Source organism: Micropterus dolomieu, linkage group LG18 (assembly GCF_021292245.1).
Source record: "Micropterus dolomieu isolate WLL.071019.BEF.003 ecotype Adirondacks linkage group LG18, ASM2129224v1, whole genome shotgun sequence".
Lineage (NCBI taxonomy): Eukaryota > Metazoa > Chordata > Actinopteri > Centrarchiformes > Centrarchidae > Micropterus > Micropterus dolomieu.
The window spans coordinates 13,563,309-13,570,512 of record NC_060167.1 but is presented as its reverse complement, the minus strand read 5'-3'; positions in this window follow the sequence as shown (position 1 = coordinate 13,570,512).

The window sequence follows — 7,204 nt, the reverse complement described above, 5'->3', positions numbered from 1 at the left end:
TTATTTTTGTGTTAACTTCTTCTTTATTTCTAGTTTATAAGGAATCTTATCTGTAGGTTGTGTAATAGATGTTAGACGTTAAAGAAATTACAGTGATTTGCTGCAACTGGAGCTCAATTATGGCCACTGACTAGTGTCCTAGCACAATCTGTGGTATCTTACTGACTAGTGTGGTTTTGGTTTTCATGTGGTCTGACAAAATGATGCACTAGACTGGAGCTTTGAACTGACACCATGACAAACTGCCCTCAGCCTAATGTTTGGTTTACAAGCATAAAACATCTGATACATCCTCATGTTTTTATGCTTACAGAATGTACAAAATCTTACCAAATTAAGAAATCTAAATTATCTCTATGTAGAGGCAGACGATATTGACCGACATGCGAGTGACACATTATTGTGATAGAATAAACTGAGAACAGTTTATTAAGAAAAGTATTTTTCAAATTCCACAAAAACAACTCTGTATCCATATATAGTACAAATTTTAAGATCAGATTGCCACATAATATGTTAAGATAACATTCAAGTTTAAATAGTATTTGCATAACACAATTTCACAAAAGCAATTCAGTGTGCTTTTCAGGATAATTATACATTATAACAGAAATGCAGAAGAAAGAAAAAGACACACATACAGATAAATAAAACGTACAAAAACATATACACCTATATAAGAACAGCAACACTTAAGGTTCAAGTCAGATATACTGTTTTAAATCAACATTATATTAATTTAACAATTTCAGCTCAAGTTCCATTTAGTTACTGTTCTGAAGCTTTTGATCATATCACATCATCTTCATCAGCAGCAGACTAAGGTGTCTTGCCCTTCTTGTCCATGTTGGCATGCAAGTTGAGTTTCAAGGTTCTTTTTAAACTTGAAAACATCAAACGAGCTCATATTAAATGTAATGCAAGAAAATAATATTAGTGCAAGTCTCAGGTCAGTGTGTCCAGTGTTTGGAAGTTGCATGTAATTTAAGTACATAATTTAATTACAAAATAAATGTAACTGTAATCCATTGCAAAATGTTTAATTAAGTTACTTATGAAAATGTTAATGATTACATTGGGGGTTACATCTGAACATATTCTGTAAAAGGCTCGGCTATATATTGCATTTTATTAATTGTGTTGATTTGCATTTTTTTCCATGTGCACAAATTCTTCCTTTGCCATTTCCAGCCACAGCCGTTTAGTAAAGTTTGATGCTATTCAGATGCTGTTGATTGGTTCTGTTTGAATGTGTGGCACCACCTGTCTGCCAGTTAAATTGCCTCTCCAGCTGTCTTTTGAAAATGGTTAACATTCATGAGAAATGTGGACAAGTAATTAAAAAGTAATTAAATGTAATAGGTTGCATTATTTGATAAAGTAATTGAAAAAGTTACACTACTATTACATTTTAAAAAGGGTCACTTGTAATCTGTAACCTATTACATTTCCAATAAGTGTGTGTGTGTTAAATCAGTCTGTAATGATAAGTTCCTAGATATTGCATTCAGATTTTCCTTATTAGCCCAATTAGGGCATGGCACAAAAATGTTAATCACTTCTTTCTTATAATGTACATATGAGGAACTCTCTTTGTACCATGAAGTAAAATGATGCTGTTCTTTAATTTGAAGTTGGTTACTGATTTGTTCTTTCGTCATTCACTAGTAACTACTCAGGATTTTGTGTACCTCAAGTGTTCACACTGAGCCTTCTCCGCTCTCCTTTCTTTGTGGGTGGAGTTTTCACACACTTTGCTGTGACAAGGCAATGTGCAACAAGGTGAGGACTCAGTGAAAATCCATCGCCTGCAGCCACCAGCGGATCGGAGAGGAAATGAACACATCACTCCTTTTTTCACACCTTTACCTTTACCCCAACACGTCTCCACCTCTCCTCTCTCTCTCTCCCTCCCTCCCTCTTTCTGTCTCACTTGTTCACCCCAGGCATCAAAACGATGATCCAAAAGGTCACCTGTGGCGTCCTTCTCTCGCCCCTCCCTTCTATTTCTTTTCTAGAGTGAGAAAAAAAAGAAAAACAAGCCTGAGGGTGTTTCAGTCCTGAACATCCAACCAGGGCAGGTCACTCTGGGAGTCAAACAAGTGTCTGCTTTTATCACCACATTTTTCTCCCATATCACTTCCCTGTTCAGTGAGATCTTTTTCTTCCTTCATGTTCACGTCAAATTATTCAGTGGCTAAAAAATACAAGCCAAAGGGTAATTCGCTATACTCTTTAAGAGCCTGGTCTCTCAAACTTTAGTAAGATAATAATGAAAAAAGAGCTTTTAGTTTTAGTCACCATTTTTTCTAATTTAGCCATGAACAACTTTTAGACTTTTAGAACATTTAATAAGAAAAGTCACGAAATATGGGAGAGAACTATAATGTTTACATACGGTAATTTGTGTAAAAAACATATTGTTTTGCACTTTAGAGTTAATGCACATTTTATAATTTCTCATTCTGTTGTGACTATTCTTTATGTGTTACATTATCAACTTCCACATATGCAGATAATGTAAAGTGATGTCTTTAAACTCCTTACAGAATGTTCATTGCTCCAGTCTGTGAATTATACCAAGAGACAAGCTAAACAATTAAATACAGGTGAATGACGTACTTGGTCACTGCTGCAAGTTTTTTTTTTACTTTCTTCTCCCTGTAAGCAGAAAACACTCCTTTCACTAAACCATTATTTCTTTTATGCAAAAGAGAGAAATTAACGCTCGCTCATTCAGGTGGAAGGGAAACTTTTCTCTGTGTTTTTTTGCTTCAGAACATAAATAAATCTTGGTGCGGCTTTATATACATCTTTTAGCGCTACAGATATCCATCCTCATTCATTAACTTCCTGTTCAGGTATCACTTTTCAAATCAATGATTTGCAGCGATAAATTCTAAGGCTTTTTGTAAGCTTTGGGTGGCACGGGAAAAAGGTCAAAGGCCAAGGAAAGGTCACTGTCCCACATTTAATTTGGACTCGATCAATATTAATAGTCAAAGCAGATGGGTAAACCAGCGACAGCAATTTGTCCTGTTTGGTTTTACCATCAATAATCCATTTAAAGACATCATTGCACATAATACTTATCAAGTAATTAGGATTCAGTAGTTTTGTCAGTGCAATCAAAAGCTTTCACCCAAAACAGCAAAGTAATGTGTAATCCACAATACTGTGTAAGAAATGAAGTCTTTAACTTGATTTGCTCTGTTTGTCTGCGCTCTCTGTTCAAATCTGAGATGTAGACAGTGACCTTTCTGACATTGGGTCTTTTTATTATCCTCATTAAAGTAGTCTCATCTCATATTTTTCAGACAGACGCACTCTAAAAGTACAGTTCATCATGCATGGCTCCAATGAGCCGAATAGATGTGAAAATAAATTGAAAGTTCAGTCTAAATGTTTTAATTGTTTCAAAATTGCATGTGGGTGATGTTCAACCAAAAGCTTGAAAATATTTGCTAAAGACAGAAGATGAAACAAAAATATATTTTTTTACATTAAACCTCAACATGGTGGGTAGGAAATACTGTATGCAATACGCATCAACATCTTTAAAGAGTGGGAAGTTAATGACATCTTAGGGTGTGCCTCGTGATCGCATACAAGCCTCTGTACTGATATTATTTTTGACCTAGGGTTTTTGATTATTTTCCTGTCCTTTGGCCTTGGTACAGTACTATCCAGTGGAGAGAAGGAGCAGTTGCCTCACAGCACCTTACTGGCTCTCTCTCTTGTTTTACATCTCAAATCTGTTTCAGATTGCGAGGCAGCAGGGCTTCTGTAACCCAGGAACCCATGAGAAAGTATTTGTGATTGTCCCCTTTCATACAAAAAAGACACCCTACCTCCTTCTGCTTGTAATCTTTCACTTTTACTATCTGAACCAGTCTTTATTATTCCCCTCTATTTTATTCTTCTTTCTGTTTTTTTGTCTTTGTTCAGCGAAGATGTGAGGATTTATGAGGGAATATGCAGGAGTTGCTTCATTTTGTCCCCAGTGGCGATGAGTTCCTTATAGTCTTGCCAAGACCAGGTGAAATCAAGAAGAGCGAATGTTTTCTAACACCTAATGACGTTTTCACTTTATAACTAAAATGTGTTTCCTTTTCTTTCTTTCCTTCATTGTTTCTTCCCTTCTTGCCTTCTCCCACGATCTTATTACTCTTTATCCCCAGCAGCTCACTTCCTTTTGCTGACAGTGATTAAAACATTTGCTTGCCTTCAGATAGAAAGGCAGAAATCACGCAGGCATGCACATACAGGTCATGTAATGAACTCTTACTTCCTTCAGCCTTCCAGCCATGGGAATCCAGCACAACATAGGCAGAAGTGACATCATGCAGTATCCTCACAGGTCAAATATAATCCCATATCATTATACAGAACAGTTTTTGCGCTATGGATATATTAAGTATAGTGCTGTGCACCAAAAGTAGATGGCAAATAACAAATAAATAGATGAATGAAATGCTTTCACTGCCAGCTGGGTGTTTTGCTTGAACTGCCAATGTTTTGTTCGTGTGATGTTTGTCATTAAAGGTTTGTTTTTGCATCATATTAATCATATTGCTGATTGCTTTCTTCTGTAGTGTTGTCAGTTGGCACTGTTTTTAACAATGGTCATGTTTCTTTTTTCTATAAAGCAGATGCTTTGTGATTACACTTGGCAATACTTTAAACTGCATCATGATGTGATGCAACTGCCCTGTGGCAATTCAATGCAATTATAAACACAATACATAATGAAATTGAATATTTGTGAGATACATGTTTTTATAAATCACTGTGATGAGAATTATGCAGGAGTGGCTTCATTTTATATTTGCTGATAAAAAAGCACTAATTAACCTCCTTTGTTGAACTACCTCAGAATTTTAATTTAAAACATCCAAAAAATAAGTAACATTATCAACAGAATGTGAAGAATTACAGTTCTGACGTTATGTCAAAGACGATTGTGTTACAGAGCTATCTATGGATGTTAGTATGCTAACCCGCCCCGGCCCGTACAGTCTCGTAATAACACTTTGTACCTTAAGTGGCGACAGTTCTTTTTGTAGACACAACTGACAAATATGTGGAATAAGTACATCATTTAAAACAGCAGTGACATTATTTTAATAAAGAAAAAAATATTTAGTGGATCAATGTTGCGATCATCATTTCCAGTAAGTGTCTATGTTCATTTGAAACAACCTGTCGAAAGCCACACACCACACAAGTAAGTACATGGTGTACACAGTGTACCACATGTGTACTAAAGGAAGTATCTGAATTGAGGCACAATCCGCTAAACAAGGGCATAACATTAAAATAAAAAGTTTGAACTCTATGTAACACATTAAACAATCAGTTTTATCCACAGCCATTTTATATATTCAGAAGAGCATGACTGTCTTTATTTGAAACCACAATATTGTTATGCACTAAATAAACTATTATACTAATATTTATGACAATTTCTGAAAATAACTTTTCGCCGTGCTTCCCTCTCAAATGGAGGCCAGAGCGCAGGGTCAGTAAACAGAACAGGAGCTTCTGAATGAGTCAGCATTTTGCTCAAGGAAACATGAGCAGGTCAATTAAGTGACACATGGTGAAAATCATCCCTGAATGAAAAAGTGATATTTGATCTACATAATGGAGGTATTTAATCTTTAGTTAAATTCCAAGCTCATATTTTGATTTGAGCTGTAAATGTCTGTAAACTAACAGCTTCTTGACCTCACAAAATGCTGTTGATGAACATGTAGGCTTAGAGTTGAGGTGTAACTGACTCACGTCTCTTCCTTTTTCCTTGTTCTTCTTAAAAACTATTAAGCAAAGGGAAAACCATTCAGAGTATCATTACTGTCCAGCAATGTCACTCCTCTGTCACCACCACCACCAAAAACATTTTTTTCCTACACTGTCAACAGAACAATGGGCTGTTTTGTTGTGAAACTATTTCACACCATTCCCTGTGTCACATGAACAGGACAGAAATACAATACTCTCAACACACCTCATCTCTGTTTTTGTCAGAGAGAGAGAGAGAGAAAGAGAGAGTTTTAAAAATCCCCATGTTTTCAAGCAGGAATCTTAACATCCGATGCCTTCTGCTTTGTCGTGGGAACTTGTAAAGCTATGTGTGAACGTATCTGTCTCACCTCTGGGCCTGTGCACAGGAAATGGAAGAGTTGACAGTGTATTTTTGTGTGTAGGCTCAGGGTGGGGGAGGAGGGTTTCAAAAACCAAAAGCCTGTGGAATTCTCGCAGGAGATCATCCATCATATGAGAGAAGGAGACAGGTTGAGGTTTTGCTTTATTTGCATTCATGAGGGAATTATAAATCACAAGAAGTGAGAACGAGTGTCAATCGCCTGAGCTGTCGCTTGAACACCAGCTGTGTTTGTACAGACATTTGTAGTTTAGTTTTCTTAAGACTGACAGGAGTTTATAGTTTTTTGAGGGTGGTTGCACTTTTTACATCAAGTGGTTTTCTGCTATTGACAGCGATTGATAGGAAGTGTTGACTTACATACACAGAGCAGAAATGTATTTTCACACAGGTTGGCACAGCCACTGTTGTGTTTTTACACATGGGAAATCATACAGAAGAGTCAGATGAATACCTGCCCTGAGGATGTTCAATTTCACACATCCGGCGAGACTGTATGTTACAGTTCTGTGAGAAAGGTGTCAGCCAACCAAACAGTTTCTCACGGTTCACCAGTGAACTCAGAGGTCGACACGGAGGATGAGTCTGACAGTCTTTGTTGTACCTGCTGGGTAAATAAACTGAAAAAATAATGAGATTGAATGATAGGTACTGGGTTGACAGTATCCATCTTGTGTGTACATTTAATCACTATTAAATCAATACAGTCGTTTATAAGTCATGTTTTGGCCCACTGCAGCAGAGGAACAACGGGCATCAGGTTGGAAAATAAAATAAATAATGCTTGAAAAAATGACTTAAACCATAATGATTATCACCATGATTAATCTATTACCAAAGCAGTTGCAGATTTATTTTCTGCCAATTAGGTGAACAAGTTGCATAAACTATTATGTTCAGCTATTGTTGAATGTGTCAAAGAGGTGGTGATTCAACAAGATGGCAGTTTCTGAGGTCATATTTTGTGGTGTTTGTACAGACGGGGACAAAATACTATGGACATCTTAAGATCAGTCGTTCTTAAAGTGGGACAATACT